Source organism: Mixophyes fleayi, chromosome 9 (assembly GCF_038048845.1).
Source record: "Mixophyes fleayi isolate aMixFle1 chromosome 9, aMixFle1.hap1, whole genome shotgun sequence".
NCBI lineage: Eukaryota > Metazoa > Chordata > Amphibia > Anura > Limnodynastidae > Mixophyes > Mixophyes fleayi.
In genome coordinates, this window is record NC_134410.1 from 16576691 (window position 1) to 16600110 (window position 23420).

A 23420-nucleotide genomic window follows, 5' to 3' on the forward strand; every position below is an offset into this window, starting at 1 on the left:
TTTTCTATTATTTTTTTATATCAGATGCAGGTGTAATACCCTGCAAATCACAGGTATATTACTGAATGCAATCATTCAAAAAGCTACAGTTCCCCAGAGTGCCTCTGGGAAGTTTAATGCAAATTGCATCCGCTATTTTGGGATGGTCAAACTGCAGTGAATGAACTAGAAGGTTCCAGAAGATTCTTGGGGAAAAGGGGAGGAGCAAGAAACGGACTGGCTAGAGTGAGAAGTGATGTCACACATTCAATGGCTCATCCCATCAAAAGCCATTGAATGCTATGGCTGAATTGTTGTCCTGAGGTATGTTTGCAGCCAACCAAGAAAGAAGCACCTTTGCAGTGTGGGAAAAGGCCTAACTTGCCACTGCCCATGAGATATCAGCAGGACTCATATGAAGACAGATAAATTTATTTTCTTTGCTATGTTTAAATTATTTAAGTGATACATCAAACTGTGTTACGAAAACCTCTGACCGGGACTGTAATATTGCTGTTGAGAGGTGTTATAGCGCTAGCTAAAGGAAGAGTTTATTTCAGCCAAATATGCTGTATTTAAAGTTATCTGCAAGCTGAATGGGACATAGAGAGCAATCATTTATCACAAGAGTTTGTCTATAGTGAATCAGAAGTTTGATTTTATTGTGAAACTGCCTAAAATGGTCGCTGATGTGAGAATTGCAAGTTGCTTGACCCTACAGTTGCTGGGAGACAGCTGCTTATTCCATTAGACGGATTGCTAAGTGGAGACTGTCCTTTGAAATCAAAATCATTTATTGTGCAGAATTGCTGTTGTTTATGGAGCTTAGGAGTCACACATGCATCAAGTTGACTACTGACTTCACGTTGTATAAGTAAATAAGCTTCATATGTCAGCTGAAAACTTCGCTTAAACCTCTGGATTATAATTTACCCCCTTGGGTTCTGTATATCATAAAGTGAACTAGAAAGCATCTTACCTGAATCAGCTGGATTACTCCTTGTTGCATCTCTACTGATTTTTGTGTGATAAGTTTGATTGTGTATAATTGCACTAAAAGTATTGTGATTGATTGGTCTATATTATCTGCTGCCGCAGCATTTAGTGCAATGGTCTAATTAACTTGTAGCAACCAGTTGTCTCCTAAAGTATCTATCCAGTGAAATCCATTTCACTGAAGCACAGTGCCTAAGTTTAAAGTGGTATATCTTTATTCAGTGATGTGTTGTGTCGATTTATGTTTGCATATTGTTGAACCAAGAATCCTAAAATGTTATTTATTTTATGACATGTTATTATTATTATTATTATTACTTTTCTACACTACCGCTACTTATCTGCTGCTGTGGTAAAGCCTTATTCCACAAGCAAAGAGAATAAACCATGAGTTTATGCAGTTGTAGCCCTGTGTTCCTTGTTTTATTCCAAAATGACTGGGGGGGACCCTCGCCTCTCTACCATACTTCTAGGCCTGTAGAATCCTTCCTTACACTACTTTTGGAGTGCCAACCATTTGCCCCGTTACACAGGGCCGGGTATACAGTTTTGGTCCCTTAAGCCCGTTGTCCTATGTCATTCCCCTCATTGCCCAACTTGTTCACCGCCTTCCTTATTAAAATGAGCTATTGGGAAAAAAATAATAATAATGAAAATACAATTAGAGTAAATAAATAAATGCTATTGAAATGAAAATACATCTTTTTAAAAGCTATTCTAAATAAGTAAATACTATTTAAAACAGTGGTTGGAGTGAATATGTAGAAGTGGCGGTATGGAGAATGTAAGTGAATGGTATTTGCAGCAGAAGTGGCGGTATGGAGAATGTAAGTGAATGGTATTTGCAGCAGGAGAAGTGGCGGTATGGAGAATGTAAGTGAATGGTATTTGCAGCAGGAGAAGTGGCGGTATGGAGAATGTAAGTGAATGGTATTTGCAGCAGGAGAAGTGGCGGTATGGAGAATGTAAGTGAATGGTATTTGCAGCAGGAGAAGTGGCGGTATGGAGAATGTAAGTGAATGGTATTTGCAGCAGGAGAAGTGGCGGTATGGAGAATGTAAGTGGATGGTATTTGCAGCAGGAGAAGTGGCGGTATGGAGAATGTAAGTGAATGGTATTTGCAGCAGGAGAAGTGGCGGTATGGAGAATGTAAGTGAATGGTATTTGCAGCAGGAGAAGTGGCGGTATGGCGTACCACCATATACCCCCCACTTCCACCACTGATCTAAAAGAAAAACCTCAACAACTTAACAAAACCAAAAACCATGTGAACTATGACCTGAGTGAGAGTTGGGGCTGCCGTTACTCTCTTCTCCGGAGGAAGGAGAGATAGCATCTGAGAGTATGGGCCTACGTGGCCTGGCCACAAATCGTGGCCTAACCTCTTGTGGTATTGTATGTTTACAGCATTCTTGAAAAAAACAACAAACAATTAGCAGCATTAATTAGGTATTTATTAGTTCAGTATATGATGATCACAATAAGCAGGTTTATATAGTGATACATAGACACTGAGCTGTGTAACATGAGACTGTTCCTGGCTGAGCTGCTTTACACCAATCACTATGTTATTAGCAAAAATGGTACATTATCACTGTGTGTTATATAGAGAGTGGATGTCTATTGCTTCTTATGTGTTATACAGAGGTCTGTCTATCTGCAGCTATGTGTTATACAGAGGACAGTCTATCTGTAGCTATGTGCTATACAGAGGAGGGTCTATCTGTAGCTATGTGTTATACAGAGGACAGTCTATCTGTAGCTATGTGTTATACAGAGGACAGTCTATCTGTAGCTATGTATTATACAAAGGAGAGTCTATTGCTTCCTATGTGTTATACAGAGGACAGTCTATCTGTAGCTATGTGTTATACAGAGGAGGAGTCTATCTGTAGCTATGTGTTATACAGAGGAGAGTCTATATGTAGCTATGTGTTATACAGAGGAGGGTCTATCTGTAGCTATGTATTATACAGAGGAGAGTCTATATGTAGCTATGTGTTATACAGAGGAGAGTCTATATGTAGCTATGTGTTATACAGAGGAGAGTCTATTGCTTCCTATGTGTTATACAGAGGACAGTCTATCTGTAGCTATGTGTTATACAGAGGAGGAGTCTATCTGTAGCTATGTGTTATACAGAGGAGAGTCTATATGTAGCTATGTGTTATACATAGGAGAGTCTATATGTAGCTATGTGTTATACAGAGGAGAGTCTATATATAGCTATGTGTTATACAGAGAAGAGTCTATTGCTTCCTATGTGTTATACAGAGGAGAGTCTATTGCTTCCTATGTGTTATACAGAGGACAGTCTATCTGTAGCTATGTGTTATACAGAGGAGGAGTCTATCTGTAGCTATGTGTTATACAGAGGAGAGTCTATATGTAGCTATGTGTTATACATAGGAGAGTCTATATGTAGCTATGTGTTATACAGAGGAGAGTCTATATGTAGCTATGTGTTATACAGAGAAGAGTCTATTGCTTCCTATGTGTTATACAGAGGAGAGTCTATCTGTAGCTATGTGTTATACAGAGGAGAGTCTATCTGTAGCTATGTGTTATACAGAGGAGAGTCTATCTGTAGCTATGTGTTATACAGAGGAGAGTCTAATTGTAGCTATGTGTTATACAGAGGAGAGTCTATATGTAGCTATGTGTTATACAGAGGAGGAGTCTATCTGTAGCTATGTGTTATACAGAGGAGAGTCTATCTGTAGCTATGTATTATACAGAGGAGGAGTCTATCTGTAGCTATGTGTTATACAGAGGAGAGTCTATCTGTAGCTATGTGTTATACAGAGGAGAGTCTATCTGTAGCTATGTGTTATACAGAGGAGAGTCTATATGTAGCTATGTGTTATACAGAGGAGGAGTCTATCTGTAGCTATGTGTTATACAGAGGAGAGTCTATCTGTAGCTATGTATTATACAGAGGAGGACTCTATCTGTAGCTATGTGTTATACAGAGAAGAGTCTATTGCTTCCTATGTGTTATACAGAGGAGAGTCTATCTGTAGCTATGTGTTATACAGAGGAGAGTCTATCTGTAGCTATGTGTTATACAGGGGAGAGTCTATCTGTAGCTATGTGTTATACAGAGGAGAGTCTATCTGTAGCTATGTGTTATACAGAGGAGAGTCTATATGTAGCTATGTGTTATACAGAGGAGGAGTCTATCTGTAGCTATGTGTTATACAGAGGAGAGTCTATCTGTAGCTATGTATTATACAGAGGAGGAGTCTATCTGTAGCTATGTATTATACAGAGGAGGGTCTATCTGTAGCTATGTGTTATACAGAGGAGAGTCTATATGTAGCTATGTGTTGTACAGAGGAGAGTCTATTGCTTCCTATGTGTTATACAGAGGAGAGTCTATCTGTAGCTATGTGTTATACAGAGGACAGTCTATCTGTAGCTATGTGTTATACAGAGGAGAGTCTATCTGTAGCTATGTGTTATACAGAGGAGAGTCTATCTGTAGCTATGTGTTATACAGAGGAGAGTCTATCTGTAGCTATGTGTTATACAGAGGAGAGTCTATATGTAGCTATGTGTTATATAGAGGAGGAGTATATCTGTAGCTATGTGTTATACAGAGGAGAGTCTATATGTAGCTATGTGTTATACAGAGGAGAGTCTATCTGTAGCTATGTGTTATACAGAGGAGAGTCTATTGCTTCCTATGTGTTATACAGGGGGGGGGTGGGGCGTGTGTACCTGAGTGTTATGCACTCAGGGTTAAAAGAGGAAAGCCACGATTTGCAAATTTTAGCATCTTCCTACTCTAACAAAGTGTATAGGTATTCCACCTTTGCAGGTTACACATATTTTAGACTCCTCAGTATCCCCTTTATAGGTACATTTTACAACTTTGTTGCACGTAGTGAGTTTAAATTTAGTTGTACTTAATATATTTTTCGTGTCACTGACAGATCTACAGATTGCTTTTACTGGTCCAGTAGTGGAATGAATGAAGGTATTGAAATCCTTGCACTGTCCATTTACTATAAATATTGTATTGTCCATGGCCCTGGTACAGTTGAAGCCTGTTGCTGATGACGTAGTAAGGTGTTTTTCAGAGAATTTTTGCCATGTTTGACAGGACAGCTGGGAGATGTTGAAGAGGATCCCAAATATGATGAGAAATGTTGCTGCTGAGGACATCTTTGCTGGAGGTACCTGAGAAGAGAAACACGGGGGTGAGGTGACAGCTGGGACAATCTGAAGCATTTTAGACAAGATATTTTGTCAGCCAGAGAGTTGCAGTTCTGCAAATAATAACAAATGATCTGTTGCTTACCGTAGTAATCATCATCATCATCATCAACATTTATTTATATAGCGCCAGCAAATTCCGTAGCGCTTTACAATTGGGAACAAACATTAATAAGACAATACTGGGTAATACATACAGACAGAGAGGTAAGAGAACCCTGCTTGCAAGCTTACAATCTATAGGACAATGGGAGTTAGAAACACCAGGGCATGTGCTACATCATATTGCACAATGGACCAGCCAGACTGCAAAGGTAAAAGTACTGAGTGGGCTGTGTGTGTTGCAATGTTGGTCAGACGGTTGTTGTCTTGCGTTAGCATTGTAGAGGATGGCAATAGGGTAATCTAGGGAAATTTAGATGATGGTTGAGGAATATCATAACCTTGTCTGAAGAGGTGGGTTTTCAGTGAACGCTTGAAGGTTTGAAGACTAGAGGAAAGTCTTACTGTGCGTGGGAGGGAATTCCACAAAGTAGGTGCAGCCCGGAAAAAATCCTGTAACCAAGAATGGGAGGATGTCATGAGAGTGGAGGAGAGACGTAGATCTTGTGCAGAACGGAGGTGTCGAGTAGGGAGTAATTTCGAGACAAGTGAGGAAATGTATGTCAGTGCAATCTTGTTGATGGCCTTGTATGTTAGTAGAAGAATTTTATATTGGATTCGTTCAAATACAGGCAGCCAATGCAGAGACTGACAGAGTGGCTCAGCAGAGGAATAACGGTTAGTAAGGAAAATCAGTCTAGCCGCTGCATGCAAAATAGATTGTAGGGGTTCAAGTCTGACTTTGGGAAGACCAGTAAGGAGGGAATTGCAATAGTCGATGCGGGAGATGATGAGTGCATGAATTAATGTTTTTGCGGTGTCTTGTGTCAGATATGTGCGTATTCTGGAAATGTTCTTTAGGTGTATGTAACATGATTTAGATATAGAGTTGATGTGGGGAATAAACGACAGTTGTGAATCAAGGATTACAATTAGGCAACGAGCTTGCGGGGTGGGATTTATGGTCATGTTATCGACAGAAATAGAAATGTCAGGCAGGAAGCTTCTGTTCTTGGGTGGGAATATTATTAATTCAAGTTTTTGAAAGATTGAGTTTGAGTTGGCGAGAAGACATCCAAGATAAAATGGCAGAAAGACAGTCAGTAACGCGAGACAACACAGATGGTGAAAGATCAGGAGAGGATAGATAAATTTGTGTATCATCCGCATAGAGATGATACTGAAATCCAAAGGAGCTTATTAGTTTTCCAAGAGAAGTGGTGTAGATAGAGAATAGCAGAGGACCTAGGACTGAGCCTTGTGGAACTCCAACTGATAAAGGAAGCGGAGCAGAGGTGGATCCAGAGAAATTAACACTGAAAGAGCGATTAGATAGGTAGGATGAGAACCAGGATAGGACAGTGCCTTCAAGACCTAGGGATTGTAGCGTTTGTATGAGGAGAGAGTGGTCAACAGTGTCAAATGCAGCAGAGAGATCCAAGAGAATTAGAAGAGAGTATTGGTTATTATTTTTTGCTGTGATCAAATCATTGACAACTTTGGTCAGCGCAGTCTCTGTGGAGTGTTGAGAGCGAAAGCCTGACTGAAGAGGATCCAATAGGTTGTTTGCTGTAAGAAAGTGTGTGAGGCGTGTGTAGGCAATTCTCTCAAGAAGCTTGGAGGGGCATGGGAGCTGGAAGATGGGGCGGTAATTTATGAGAGAGTTAGGGTCAGAATTCTGTTTTTTTAAAATGGGAGTAATTACTGCATGCTTGAAAATAGATGGAAAAATACCAGTAGAAAGAGATAGATTACAGATTTTAGTTAGAGGGGGAATGAGCACAGGAGACAGGGACATACCCATTTGTGAGAGAATGGGATCAAGAGGACAGGAGGTAGAGTAGGAAGATGAGAAGAGAGTAGAAACTTCCTCTTCATTTGTGGGATCAAATGAAGAGAGAGTGTCAGAGGGTGCTACAAAGGATTTGAGCAGATTGTAAATACAGCGTGCAAATTACAATACTAACGGTAATTGTGCCAACCCGCGTTGTTCTTTCAAAGAACTCAGGGAAGTGAATACTCCCAGTGTGTACGAATATTTGTTTCATTTTGTAATTTTACCAAGAGTTGTGTTTCTGATGAGTGAGGCACATAAAGCCAAACGACCTTAAACTCATATTCTTGTTCATGAGTCAGGAACTTACCTATTAAGGGCTAAGTTGTTAATCTTTCCAGCCAATAGAGTACTTGGGGGAGGTGCCGGATTCTGTCATATATATTCCTACCACAAAGGATGCTGGGTCTCTGTTTTGCTGTACAAATCCCCTCCCTGTTGCCCTACATTTATAATTGCTATGCTAACCAATTTTCTTTTTCCCGGTTCCAGGGGAGGCATATTTTGGAAAGTGAACTCTTACAGTCGGCGAATAATTCACCCAGTGCTATCGCTGATTGGCCGCAGGTCACTGCCCCCTTCGGAGCTCTTGGTTCCTTTGTGTGGGGGATCCCTTGACCTGCTTTGTGTGGGCACGTCGTTGTGAGCACAGAGGGGGAGTAGTTACAATGACGCCAGACTTAGCACCGGTCAATCATAAGGGACGCCCTGGTACCAGTGGTGCCTGTGGTTTTGCTATTAGTTGTTAGCTGACTTGCAATTGCTCTCGCTGTCACCATTATATAAAATCCATTCAATATACTGTGACATATTTAGCCAAACTCAGTAGTTGTCCGTGTCTTTAATTCACTAACAGTATTAGAGATAAGAATATACACTATGGGCCTGATTTATTAATGAAAGTTAAGTAAAAAAAAAATGAGTAAGTAGTCTCCTGGACAAAACCATGTTACAATGCAAGGGGGTGCAAATTAGTTTTCTAATTTGCACATAAGTTATATGCTGTCAGTTTTGTCAGTTTTGTACCCAACCCATATACTATTCCTCAATACTTGCCGTCTATTAGTGGGGTAAGTCCTGCGCCTCTAGATTGGTTCCCTCTGGACCTTTATGTCAGCGTGGCTGGTACTTCTATGCAGATCCCACGTTGCGCCCTGCACACCCCCAAATTATTTACACCCCCACTTTTATTTCCTAGTTTCCCATTGGAATACATTACATTTTATCATTCTGCACCTAATAACCTAATATGGATACGTTTTATATAGAAAATATATATAAAACATACATAGTATGTAAAGTAATACAAAGGGCTTCATTTAGGGTTGGACAAGTGTTGTTTTTATGCCATAAAAATACATTTTCTCTACTAGGCATGTGTATCACAATACAGCCAAAACTAGATTTGTGTATATTATAGACTTACAGGTGGGCAGGTGTAAGTTACATATAGGTAAGGGTGTAGCACGTCCCCCAGAGATGCGACCTAATGAGACTTGGACATATCCCCAGATACACTTCTTAGGAGACGTATGTTTTACAGGTATCGGAGGCTTGGTATAAAGGTAGGTGGTGGTGATGATGATGATGACATCAGCATCACTACAGTTCCGCTTCTGATTGGCTGGTTGCATATTGATGCCTATACCTGATAGAACTACATTCATTAGATTTCCGACTATATTATATTAAGTCGCGTCCATCTATTTGGATTACCAATTGGGTTAATAAAGCGTTAAAAGACGGGTGTGGGGGTGTTTGTATTTCATTACATTTTATTTGAACAATGCAACTTTCGCATTTATTAAAACCACCGTTAATACAATATTCTGTTGTGTATATGATACTTGATCACATTATATTGTGTACACATAACGTGATGCAACTTTTACTACTAACACTGTCAACTGCATCTGAACCCTATTGTGAGGCTTAACTATAAGGATTGTGTATACAAGAGGCAGAAGTACTAATTGGATGTATCTTGAGCTGCATACTACATAACATATACACGTAAATACAAGTTTTACAAAAGATCTTTACCACCAACACTCGGATCCAACTGTAAATGATCTCCAATATGTAGCACATTCCCTCCATACTGTCCTGAAGCAGACCTGTCCGATACAGGGGTATAATGTGGAAAGACCATGGGCTACAGATGTGACTTGTGAGATGCTCCCTCTCTATAGGAAGAGCCGGACTTATCTATTCCTGTACCTCCCATACTCACATAGCTGGGGAAGGACTTAGTGGCCGCTGTGGTTGTGCGCACATTGTGTTGGTTGTACGGGCCCCGGTGGAGAGGTGTCAGTCTTGGCTAGGGCCACCAGCATCACTTATTCAATATAGAGTCCCTATTAATAGGGGAGGTGCTGGAGGAGAAATGCAGCCTCAGCCACTGATTACAGCAATTCACAGTATGGGGAGCTGGTCCATGGACTGCTACGACGAGGGACAAAGTACAACATGACAGTGAGAGTATGAATGAAACGGGACAGATTTACAGATTTACCTCTGAATGTGGCTGTGTGACGGAGGGGAGAGCTCAGTCAGGGGGACTATACTGCATTACCTCAGAATATAACGGTATGACTGAGTGACACAGCACCTGAGTGCATGAACCCAGAGACATTCTTCTGGGAGCAGAGAGGCAGTGTTGTGTACATTGAAGTGTCACCCCACAGAGGAGGTGTGTGCAGGGCTGAGAGAGCACCAGAAACAGTGGCAGAGCCGAGGGAGTGATGTTACCCCCACAGAGGAGGGGTTAGTGATGTCCGCTTAGTCAGCACTTTAAATGTGACTGTCCTATTACCATAACCATATCACCCCTTTAAGTACTGTGCAGGTGGAGTAAGGAGATGTATATAGTAACTTTATTATCTGCAGCCCAAGTATGGTGCTGGAGGAGGAGTGTAAATAAAGAGTTTATACTTTGCACTATAGAGATGGTCTGTCGCCCAACTTACTGCAACAACTGTAGCTCTGCACCATCACACAACATCACCCTTGTCCACACTTACAAGCTTAAGGATGTTCTAATGCATACTTGCCAACTTTTCATCGTTGGCTTCAGGGAGATCCCAGGGGAGTTGGGCGTGTGGGGGCGGGACTTGACAAATCGCATAATGTTGGCCACACCGCTAAATGATTGTCACAATTTTGGCCAATTACAGCAGGGGGAGAGGCTAAGATGACACGATATTTGCATCATTATGTCCCGTCCTGCCACTTATCTATTGCAGCGACGAGAACCGGGAGGTTGCCCTGCTGTCACGTTACCAGAGAGACTTCAACTGGATCCTGATAGTTCAGCCAAGATTGACGTTACTTCAGCGAGGGGCGCGGAGTCTAACAAGTGAAAGGTGTTCACCAGTGATTCCCGCAAGGGAATATGGGCTTTTGCGGCTTCCACTTGCAGGTCGCGGTCCCCTGGAGAAGTTCTCAGCGAACCACAACAGACGGAGCGTAGAATCAGGTAGAAGTAGTACTGTCACTTGATAGTGGTGTTTAGCCGGGAAGTTTGGCAGCGTTGCCACTTGGGAGAGGAAATATAGCTGGGATGTTCAGCGACGTAGTCACTAGGGAGCTGGTTAGCAGGAAAAGATAGTGTCGCCACTTGGAAGTGCTTTCACTGGAATCTCAGCAGCGTAGCCACCTAGAGGTGAATTCCCCGGAGAGATGTAGCTTGGGAGCTGAAGAAATAGCAAAAACACAGGAGCTGTTTCCAATCTTAAAGTCAGGGACTGACTGAAAGAACCAGCATTGAGTTCTGGTCAGAGGAGGTAGATATAGTGCAGTTCCTATTGGACAGCCAATAGAGGGCAGTGAGAACACATAAAACAGTTAGACAGTTCTGAGCATGCGTAGAACCACTGCGCGCCGAACGGAAGAATGTGAGAGACAGCGCTGGATGGCTGCAGCGGCGTGGACCAGGTAAGTGAAAAAAAGAGAGAGTCTTGGTGGGGAAGGCCTCCGGGATCAGCGGACACACATGCCGGCTCCCGGGGAGACAGCGGGAGTCCGGCGTGTGACACCTGCTCTCCCGGGAAATACAGGAGTCTCCCGGACATTGCTGAAGAGTAGGCAACTATGCGTTAAAGAAAAGCAGCTAATGAATCTCTAGAGACTGAAATGTCTTTTACATTTCTGTCTCCATTACTGAAGTCATGTTGTCTTACCTGTCGTTCTTTAAATTTAAATCTTGGTCTCCATGAAAATGATAAATAGGCATCAATACATGGACATAGGACACAATTTCTGAACTGTGTCATCATGTCACAGATGGCGAAGCCAACCACGTCTTGTACTGGCTCAGCATCAGGGAGAATGCCAGACTCTTCAGGGAGTGAGGGAGATCACCCCTATTTCAGGGAGTCTCCCTGACATTCAGGGAGAGTTGGCAAGTATGGTGTAATGTCACTGTTACTGATGTATTTAGGGGTGGGAAATATGTAAATATAGCTGACATAACACATATCATTTTATTTAGTAATATCTGCTAATATGTAATGTTTCCTCACACTCTCCAAAATATCTGCTTGATTAGCAGCATTTTCTCTAGTGCTTTAGAAAGCACAGGGGTGTTTGGGGGAAGCCGGTTCTAAACCCCTCCTAATTGGTAGCTGATACTGCTTTTGCCATACAGTAGTCACATACACTTTCTCCACCAGCAGCTACAGTTATTATTTCACTACCTTATGTATCAAATGTTCCCCACATCTCTTAGATTGTAAGCTCATTTGGGCAGAGCCATCTGTCCCTTGTGCTTCGTGTCAGGGCATTGCTAAGCAATTTGAGGACTTTATGGCAATCGGGCTTAGGAACAAACATTTTCAATGGGGGGGGGCAAAAGGCAAAGGACTACTTTAGGGCTTGGAGCCTCTTTTTCATGCATTTGATGTCTCATTTTGCGACAGTTGTAGCAGTGACTGTAGATATACAAAGACTCCCAATCTTATGGTTTTTTTGGCAGTGTTTCAGGGGTTGGTCAAAAATGTATTTATACATTATTAAATAAATATTATTATTACAATTTATTACCAATTGGTACAATAGCAGTTAGAAACACAGATAAATTCAATTGTTCATCTTAAAAATGTACATGTTTCATTAACCTAGTTTTTATTCAGATTTCGTTGACAGGCTAATATCATTTAATCACTATAATCACTGCCTCACTGGTTATGGTTTGTGCTATAAATTTAAATTGCTATATCTCCTGTTTGTTACTGGATCCACCGCACGAAATTCCGGGTAAACGTAAAGTGAATAGTTGTTCATCATCAATACAGGTTATTTATTAAATGTTTATGTAACACTTATAGTTTTTTAAATTAAGAAATCAATCATTCTGTATTAAATCTATACTATGGCAATCTATATTAAAGAACATTTGGTAGTTATACTAAGACAATCTATCATTTAAAAAAGTTTCACAAGTTTAGAACAGATACCATGGGGTATATTTATTTATTTATATTTATATTTCTAAGGATCTCACCTTCTGGGCAGAGTTCTCTATTCTATGGCACAATGACACCGTGTGACTGTAAACAAACAAACAATAAAGTTACAATGAAGGAATATACACTGAAAACAAAACATAACTTACTTATTTAGTACTACCTTATACATGGGATAATGCACCGTCTAATGTAATTTATAAGGGTATTAGAAGTTACCATGTGCTTCTGTGACCATATAAAAGCTCAAGGCTGCAGGATGAGTCTTTAGACTTGTTACCTAATGACGTTCCAATGCTGTGTCGGCACCTTAATTTTAATCTATTGCACACAGATAATTTTGTTCTTCTAATCACAAATTTAAATTTGAATATTTTGCTTGGGACTACACGACACTATATCATATATTGGATATGTAGTTTAAAAAAAATTAAGAATTTTTTCTAATAACAAGCTATAGAGAGTCAGGAATTGAAGACACAATGGAAAGTCTAAAAATATACATTTATTACTACTAACGTATTCCAGCTGAAAGCGAAATAATTAGACTCCTGTACACAATTCTATATATATATTATCTCTGCAATAAATAGACCCCTATACTATACTGATGACATAATATGCTGTTAATGATCTGTGCATTATATAATGAGCATTCTTATTTGAAGCATGGTACAGTACAATCACAGTCTTACCCTGACTTTCTACTGCAGATCTGATGAATATAAACCGAGTGTTCTGACAATCTTCATATTACACCACACTTATATATTATCTTATTGCTGAGTAAATGACGATGTTTACTCATCAATATTACATTGTAACAACTCAGACCTTCACGATCTGTTACCTATTAACTAATGTCAGGTTAGTCTGCCCTGTAGTGGGGGTTATGGGGGCAGAGTGTAAGTGTTTTGTGGAAACTTTTATAATTGTTCAAACATATTATTGAAAATTGTGCTTAACAAATATTAAATAATAAAAATATTTTAAAAGACAAATTGTACTCCACATGGCAACCCTCAAACTGTGAATAGCAATCCACATATTTTAAGTCACAACCTGGAATCAATTGAAGACTGTATCGCAAACACGTTTCCAAGCATTTAAAATATTAACATTTTCCCATTCTGAAATAAAAGAGATGCCACAGGCTGGATGGCAAAGCAATGCCAGTCTTGCTACAGAAGTCTTTAGACACCTTGTGGAGTTATCACTGTTATGCCGACCTCCTGGGTTATTTTCTGGTGCCCACAGGTCAAGAGAATGGCACCAGCTTCCTTGACTCAATGGCCCATGTGCTCTGCTCACCTACACCTATGGTAGATACGGCTTTGGTGTCCTCACACACGGGATAAATTACAACACAACCTAATTACCTGTTTCCCAGTAACAAATATTTATTGCTTATTTGTAAAGCGCCTCCATATTACACAGTGATTTCCATCATTCACATCAGTCCCTGCGCCCTGTGGGACTGTGGGAGGAAAGTGGAGCAGAAACACGGGGAAAACATACAAACACTACACAGATGGTTCTCTGGTATGGCCCAGGTCAGTGAGGCAGCAATGCTAACCACTATGCCACACACATACCAAAACATATATATCATCAATACTACTTAACCTGCAGGGGCATTGCAGTAAGGGCTTCAGTGATTCAGCAACATAGTCAGGAACAGGGGTAAGGGAGCAGATACATCAGCATAGTCGACTAGTGAGGTGCAGGCAATGTATAACTAACAGGTCACTGATCACCAGATCACTCTGAGCATGTGTGGAGAAGCGCTCAGCATGATCCAGAGGAGTTTATCATTCCTCCCACACACAAATGCAATTGAGCATGTGCAGAAACCCAGCGTAAATTTCTTATTTCTTTAGTTCCCCTGTCATAACAATGTGATGCAGTGTCAGTCTGTTCAGCACGGGGTGTATAGTGGCTTCCAAAACATGGGAAAAGATCAGTAACCTGTAATGGCAATTATCAGGGTAATTCAGAGTTTTGTGACACCTTACAAATAAATGTTGATGACGTTACTGGTTCACCTATTAGATTGTAAGCTCATTTGGGCAGGGCCGTGTTTCCCTTGTGTTTCGTGTCAGGGCATTCCTAAGCAATTACCAATAGCGATCTACATTACTTGTCACTTAGACAAATGGAAAAGTAGCCATGAACAGGATTTTAATTTAATATCACTTACAGCAAAAGATTTAGAAAAAAGGAACATCCAGAACCGCTCAGACAAAGTGCAGTCACCAGAAAACAACAATTAGAAAGATAGTCTATAGTAAGATACAGAGATACATAAAGACCAATCAGAAAACTTCTAATTCATTATGGACTGAAATGGTTACGAGATCAAAACATTAATATCAAACATTGGAATGTGTTGTTTAGAGATCCTCATCTAGAAACAGGTATCACAGAGAGAAACCAATTGATTTTTTAAAAACTCAAACATTATAGGATTTATTAACTCCCAGTTGCTTGAACAGGAACACAGAACTAATAACTGGCCTGGATCCAAAATACCTAATTGAGGACAGTGCAATGTAGGTAAACATATACACACAGTATTTTCAAAGTTAATGTCTAACTAATAAATTATTGTCTATTTGTTACCACCCAAAAGTAAACGTTAAGTTTCTGGCAGAAATCTATTTTACAGACAGCAGCATAAACGGGAACAAAACAAACAGTATTAAAATTATACTTTTTAGATTACAGGATTGATATGATCATCTAGTTTCTACAACAAATGAATTTATATGTATATACGAGGTATGTCTATTAAATAATGAGTCTGATTAAATAACTCACTTTTATTTATTGATGTTACAAATTTAATGTTTGTCCCTTTCAATATACTCCTCATTTGCACTAATACATCGCTGTAGTCTTGTTTTCCACTGGTCGGAGGCATGGAGCAAATCAATTTCTGTCACTTGTTTCAACAAATCTGCCCTTTTCTTCTTTACAGCATCAACTGACTCAAAATGTGTCCCTTTAAGCACTGATTTAACATTTGGGAAAAGATAAAAATCGCAAGTTGCTAAATCAGGCGAATATGGAGGATGTTCAAGTGTAGTAATGTGTTTGTCAGTCAATAACTGCTTCACAGAAAGTGCTGTGTGAGCAGGCGCATTGTCCTGGTGAAGAAAGAAATCATTTTTCCACAGTTGCGGCCGTTTCTTTCGGACTCTTTCTCTCAGCTTTTGCAAAACTTCCTTATAATAATGCTGATTAGCTGTCGTGCCTTCTGGAACCCATTCTTCCAAAATTACACCCTTGATATAAAAAAAAACCAATGAGCATTGCTTTGAATTTTGACTTGCTTTGACAAGCTTTTTTCATTCTTGGTGATGACGGTGTTTCCCACTGCACTGACTGTCTTTTGGTTTCAGGATCGTACTGGAAGATCCAGGTCTCATCACAAGTGATTACTTTATGAAACAGGTTTGGATCTGTGTCAAGTTGCTGCAGAATGTCAACACAACATTCCTTGCAACGTTCTTTATGCTCTGGTGTGAGAACTCTTGGGACCATCTTTGTACAAACTTTCATCATGTTAAGATCCTCACGTAAAATTTTTACATACGGTGTCTTTGTCAAGGTTCAAGGATTCAGCTATCATTCGAACACGGCCTTTTCGAACAAGCTGACTGACTTTTTTTTACATTTTACTCGGTTCTTGAAGTGCAAGGTCGTCCAGGGCATTCATCATCTTCGACATTCTCACATCCCTCGCTAAATCTTTTGTGTCACTCAAATACACGCGCACGAGACATGTAGTCATTCCCATAGGCCGTAGTAAGCATTTGAAAACATTCTGTTGGTGTTTTGTGCAATTTTACTAAAAATTTCAAATTGACACGTTGTTCCACTTTTAAACTTAGCATTTTTCGGCACACTACAGAAAACACAACCAAATTAAATGGCGATTCACAATCGGCTGAACGTCTTAGAGTGTTGCAGCTTGTCATGCAGGTTCAGACAGGTTCAAGGTTACTACGTATGCAGTTATAAACGGTTCTGACTGCTTTGTTTACTAGATGGAATCACAGTCTCGCTATTTAATAGACATACCTCGTGTGTATATATATATATATATATATATATATATATATATATATATACATATATGTATATGTATATATATATATATATACATATACATATATATTACATATATAAATTATATTCCTTTAGTCTACTCATCTAAGGATCTCACCTTCTGGGCAAAGTTCTCTATTCTATGGCACAATGACACCGTGTGACTGTAAACAAACAAATAATAAAGTTACAATGAAAAATATACACTGAAAACAAAGCATAACTTACTTATTTAGTACTACCTTATATATGGGACAATGCACTGTCTAATGTAAATTATAGGGATATTAGAAGTTACCATGTGCTTCTGTGACCATATGGAACAGATTGTGTACATAACCACATAGACATAAGGGGAGGTATTCAATTGTTGCCGTTAACGCGCTAAAACAAAAAAAAACGAGCGCTCTAAAAATATTAGCGTCCCTGAGCTGCGAGATGAAATTCAGCGAGTAAACTACCTTATTAATGGTATTTACGCGCATATTACCGTATTAACGCTAATATTTTTAGAGCGCTCGTTTTTTTTGTTTTAGCGCGTTAAAAGCAACAATTGAATACCCCCCAAGGAGTTTAAACAGTGTGGTGTTACATCTTTCCCATTGATTTCTATAGCCCATTCAGTTTAATGCAGTTGTGCACTGCATGTAGAATCTTCCTTTGAGATGAATGGACCATAGATATCAAGGGGGCTGCACAGCACTGGTAATTGAACCCCCACACACACCTGATTTGGATTTATGTGCTCTATCTTGTGCAGAACGGAGGTGTTGAGTTGAGAAATATTTTGAGACAAGTGAGGAGATGTATGTTGGTGCAATTTTGATAGTAGCTTTGTATGTTAGTAAAAAAAATATATATAGAATTTGTTAAAAAACAGGGAACCGATGTAGAGACTGACAGAGTGGCTCAGCAGAGGAAAAACAATTTGCAAGGAAACTCAATTTAGCCGCTGCATGCAAAATAGATTGTAGGGGCTCAAGTCAGAATGTCAGGCTGGAAGCTTCTATTGGTGGGTGGGAATATTAATAACTTGAAAGAATGAGTTTGAATTGGCGAAAGGACATCCAAGATGAAATGGCAGAAATACAGTCAGTAACATGCGATAACTGAGATGGTGAGAGATCAGGAGAGGATAGATAAATTTGTGTATCATCCGCATAGAGATTATACTGAAATCCAAAGAAGCTTATTAGTTTTCCAAGAGAAGGGGTATAGACAGAGAATAACAGAGGACCTAGCACTGAGCCTTGTGGTACTCCAACTGATAAAGGAAGCAGAGCGAAAGTTGTTCCAGAGAAATTAATACTGAAAGAGAGATTAGATAGGTAGAATGAGAACCAGGATAGGACAGTGTAGTGTTTGTATGAGGAGAGAGTGGTCAACAGTGTCAAATGCAGCAGAGAGATCCAGGAGAATTAGAAGAGAGTAATGGCCTTTAGTTTTAGCTGTGATCAAATCATTGACAACCTTGTTCAGCGCAGTCTCTGTGGAGTGTTGAGAGCGAAAGCCTGACTGAAGAGGATCCGATAGGTTGTTTTCAGAAAGGAAGTGTGTGAGGCGAGTGCAGGCATTCTCTCAAGAGGCTTGGAGGGTTTGGGTCCGAATTTTGTTTTCTCAGAATATGAGTAATCACTGCGTGCTTGTATAAAGACGGGAAGATACCAGTAAAGAGAGAGAGATTACAGAGTTTAGTTAGAGATAGAATGACAAGAGGAGACATGGACCTACCAATTTGTGAGAGTATGGTATCTCTTCCTCCTTGATTTTAATCTATTGCACACAGAGAATTCATTCTTCTAATCACAAATTTAAATTGTAATATTTCACTTGGTACTGCAAGACACTATATCATATATTGGATATGTATTTTTAAATAATTAAAAAATAAAACTATCTTTTTAATAACAAACTATAAATGTAGTATTCTTGTGTCTTACCGCTGGTAGCTAATAAACTCAATGGGCCTGATTCATTAAGGAACTTAGGCAAGAATTTGAGTAAGTTTTCTTACTTAAGATTTTTGGACAAAACCATGTCACAATGCAAGAGGTGAAAATTAGTTTATTATTTTGCACATAAGTTAAATACTGGCTGTTTTTTCATGTAGCACACAAATATCAACTTTAAATTTCAGTGTACAAATAAGCTATCAAGTGTGTGTGCTACATGAAAAAACAGTCAGTATTTAACTTATGTGCAAAATAATAAACTCATTTTCACCTCTTGCATTGTGACATGGTTTTGTCCAAAAATCTTAAGTAAAAAAACTTACTCAGTTTCTTGCCTAAGTTCCTTAATGAATCAGGCCCAATGTGCCTCCAATATTAGAACCTTTTTCTCTTTTCTCAACTTATATTAATTTGTTTTAGGAGAGCACCCCAATGTATTATAGAGTTGGGATATACTATATATTACAAGATTCCTAAAATACAACAAAGGTTTACTTTAAGTAGACGGTATTCAAATGCTCGCAGTTAGGTTATAAGAAATTGCTCTATTACACAGAGTCAGGGAATGGAGACATAATGGAAAGTCTAAAAACATACATTAATTACTAATAAAGTATTCCAGCTGAAAGCGAAATAATTAGGGTAATAGGGTAGACAATTACATTTTTTTATCTCTGCAATAAATAGACCCCTATACTATACTGATAACATAATATGCTGTTAATGATCTGTGCATTATATAATGAGCATTCCTATTTGAAGCATGGTACAGTACAATCACAGTCCTACTCTGACTTTCTGCTGCAGATCTGCTGAAAATAAAACAAGTGTTTTGATAATCTTCATATTACACCACACTTATATATTATCTTATTGCTGAGTAAGTGACAATGTTTATTCATCAACATTACATTGTAGCAAATCAGACCTTCACGATCTGTTACCTATTAACTAATGTCAGGTTAGTCTGGCCTGTAGTGGGGGGTTATGGGGGCAGAGCAACTCCCCCCCTATTGCCTGCAAAGTACATCATATGATTCACTTGCTTTGGTTAAAAACACATTGTGCAATTTATACAAGTGTTTTGAGGATACTTTATAATTGTTCAAACATATTAATGAAATTGTGCTTAACAAATATTAAATAATAAAAATATTTTAAAAGACAAATTTTACTCCACATGGCAACCCTCAAACTGTGAATAGCAATCCACATATTTTAAGTCACAACCTGGAATCAGGGACAATTGAAGACTGTATCGCAAACATGTTTCCAAGCAGTTCAAATGTTTACATTTTTCCATTCTGAAATAAAAGAGATGCCACAGGCTGGATGGCAAAGCAATGCCAGTCTTGCTACAGAAGTCTTTAGACACCTTGTGGAGTTATCACTGTTATGCCGACCTCCTGGGTTATTTTCTGGTGCCCACAGGTCAAGAGAATGGCACCAGCTTCCTTGACTCAATGGCCCATGTGCTCTGCTCCCCTACACCTATGGTAGATAAGTCTTTGGTGTCCTCACACACGGGATAAATTACAACATAACCTAATTACCTGTTTCCCAGCCACAAATATTTATTGTTTATTTGTAAAGCGCCTCCATATTACACAGTGATTTCCATCATTCACATCAGTCCCTGTGCCATGTGGGAGAAAATTGGAGCAGAAACACGGGGAAAACGTACGAAGACTACACAGATGGTTCTCTGGGATGGCCCAGCTCAGTGAGGCAGCAATGCTAACCACTGTGCCACACACATACCAAAACATATATATCATCAATACTAATTAACCTGCCGGAATATAGCAGTAAGGGCTTCAGTGATTCAGTAAACATAGTCAGTAACAGGGGTAAGGGAGCAGATACATCAGCATAGTCTACTAGTGAGGTGCAGGCAATGTATAACTAACAGGTCACTGATCACCAGATCACTCTGAGCATGTGTGGAGAAGCGCTCAGCATGATCCAGAGGAATGAAACATTTCTCACACACACAAATGCAATTGAGCATGTCCAGAAACGCAGTGTAGTAAACGTGTAATAAATGTAGACTTGACACGTTCTTTTGGTTCAGTTATTTTTTTTAAATAATTATTTCTTTAGTTCCCCTGTCATAACAATGTGATGCAGTGTCAGTCTGTTCAGCACGAGGTGTATAGTGGCTTCTAAAACATGGGAAAAGATCAATAACCTGTAATGGCAATTATCACCTCCAGTGATCCCAGGGTAATTCAGAGTTTCGTGTCACCTTACAAATAAATGATGATGATGATGTTAATGGTATCAGGTCAGTCCTATGCCATGTTTATTATACTAACATACAGTATTATAATAAGGAGTAGATTTATCAAACCTTCTAACAAGAAAAATTGGGTGGTGTTGCCTATAGCAACCAATCAGATAATAACTATCATTTACTTGACTGTACTGGATAAATGATAGCTAGAATCTGATTGGTTGCTATGGGCAACACCTCCACTTTTACTTTTATAATGTTTGATAAATCTACCTCTAAGTAATTACTGTAATTTAAACAGTGGTACAAGGCATACCTCTCAACCTCCCAATTCGTGGACCTGGAAAGGGGCTGAGCTTGCATTTAAGTATGCAGAGTTTAGTTCAACAGTGGTCATTTCTGTGCATATTGGGCGTGTTCGAGCTGAACTGGGTGGGGCCTATTTTGTCCTGATTTTGGGGATGGGAAAACTTCTCAATTTTGCATTACCAGTGTACTGCCGGCGGACATGATGGCCCCTACATGTGCACTATGTCAGGGAAACCTGTCATGTGATCAGCAGAAGAACCATGTCATGTGATCAGCAGAAGAACCCTGTCATGTGATCAGCAGAAGAACCCTGTCATGTGATCAGCAGAAGAACCCTGTCATGTGATCAGCAGAAGAACCCTGTCATGTGATCAGCAGAAGAAGCCCTGTGAGTCTCTGAAGAAAATCAGTCCAGGAGGAAACAGCCGGGAGGGACAGAGGAGTATCAGCTCTGACAGGAGGGAGACCCCGGTCAGACTTGTCAGCCCTGTCCTGTCAGAGAAACAGCTGGCACTTCCTGTGAGAGTAAAAAGGGATCAGAAAAAGAAGGGATTTGGAAGCACTCCTGTCCACATTGAAAGGGTAACTCAATAATTACTACTAAATAGTTACGGGCGAAAGGCCTTTATTAATAAATAGAAAACATATCCATCTAGATGATGGTATACAACCTCATTGGTAAAAAAGTGAAATATTAAAAAAAGATAGAATATGGTGAAAAGAAAATAGAGCAATGTGTATTAAAATTAAGGATAGTGGAGCCAGGTAATATGAAAATATATTTCTCTAGGTGTCCATATCTGATAATAGGACAGAGTAGATCGTATATAATAACCTGGTATAGGCGCCCCAAATGACTGTGGCAAATGCCTAAGATTGCCTAGCTAAGATATGTATGAAGCGCTCTTGCCAGGGATATCCTAAAGTGTCAGCCCCATACTAAATGATAATTATTAATGGGGATTGGCAAAAAACCCAGGTGAAAGAATATCACAGATCGGTATATGCCATAGGATTGGTATTAGAAGTCCCTGAATAATTGATATAGTACCATCAATGTGAGTGTATTAACTGCTATAACGCATGCCATAGATTCCCTAGCCAAATATATATCAAGCGCTTAGTGAATTCAAAACAAAAGACACACAGTCAGTAGTAACAGAGCGCTAGCGGCACCACCGCTCGCTGGCTCCACTTCCGGGTATGACGTCAATGTTGACGTCAGTTACCCATAACCCATAACAGTTATGGGTAACTGACGTCAACATTGACGTCATACCCGGAAGTGGAGCCAGCGAGCGGTGGTGCCGCTAGCGCTCTGTTACTACTGACTGTGTGTCTTTTGTTTTGAATTCACTAAGCGCTTGATATATATTTGGCTAGGGAATCTATGGCATGCGTTATAGCAGTTAATACACTCACATTGATGGTACTATATCAATTATTCAGGGACTTCTAATACCAATCCTATGGCATATACCGATCTGTGATATTCTTTCACCTGGGTTTTTTGCCAATCCCCATTAATAATTATCATTTAGTATGGGGCTGACACTTTAGGATATCCTTGGCAAGAGCGCTTCATACATATCTTAGCTAGGCAATCTTAGGCATTTGCCACAGTCATTTGGGGCGCCTATACCAGGTTATTATATACGATCTACTCTGTCCTATTATCAGATATGGACACCTAGAGAAATATATTTTCATATTACCTGGCTCCACTATCCTTAATTTTAATACACATTGCTCTATTTTCTTTTCACCATATTCTATCTTTTTTTAATATTTCACTTTTTTACCAATGAGGTTGTATACCATCATCTAGATGGATATGTTTTCTATTTATTAATAAAGGCCTTTCGCCCGTAACTATTTAGTGGTAATTATTGAGTTACCCTTTCAATGTGGACAGGAGTGCTTCCAAATCCCTTCTTTTTCTGATCCTTTTTTATGTTCTATTATGGTAGGGAGCACCCCCTCATTTATGTAGACTGTGATTTCTATATACTTTGAGGCATATCCTAGCTCTGTGCAGGACATTATACAATCTTTTGAACTTCCTGTGAGAGGTCTGAGGAGAAGACGGAATCTAAATGGATAAGTAACCCATGTTTATTTATTATTTGATGGGACTGAGTATTCTGAATCTTGTTATTTGGTAGATAGGGACTTGGTGGGAAGATAATTTGTCCACCCCTTAGTAGGGCTGT

The 23420-nt window shown here is 39.5% G+C and overlaps 1 long non-coding RNA gene across 2 annotated transcripts; it reads right to left on the reverse strand.

Annotated features, from left to right (window-relative positions):
* Positions 1–5022: 5022 nt before the first annotated feature.
* Positions 5023–19481, reverse strand: LOC142101452 (uncharacterized). Of its 2 annotated transcripts, none has more exons than XR_012679016.1 (3): positions 19452–19481; positions 12636–12681; positions 5023–5160 (listed from the first exon to the last, which is right to left on the reverse strand). It is a non-coding gene; the product is annotated as an uncharacterized LOC142101452 (long non-coding RNA). The 2 variants fall into 2 exon arrangements; XR_012679015.1 differs by lacking the exon at positions 19452–19481 and adding an exon at positions 13293–13336 and having other exon boundaries at positions 5024–5160.
* Positions 19482–23420: the final 3939 nt, after the last annotated feature.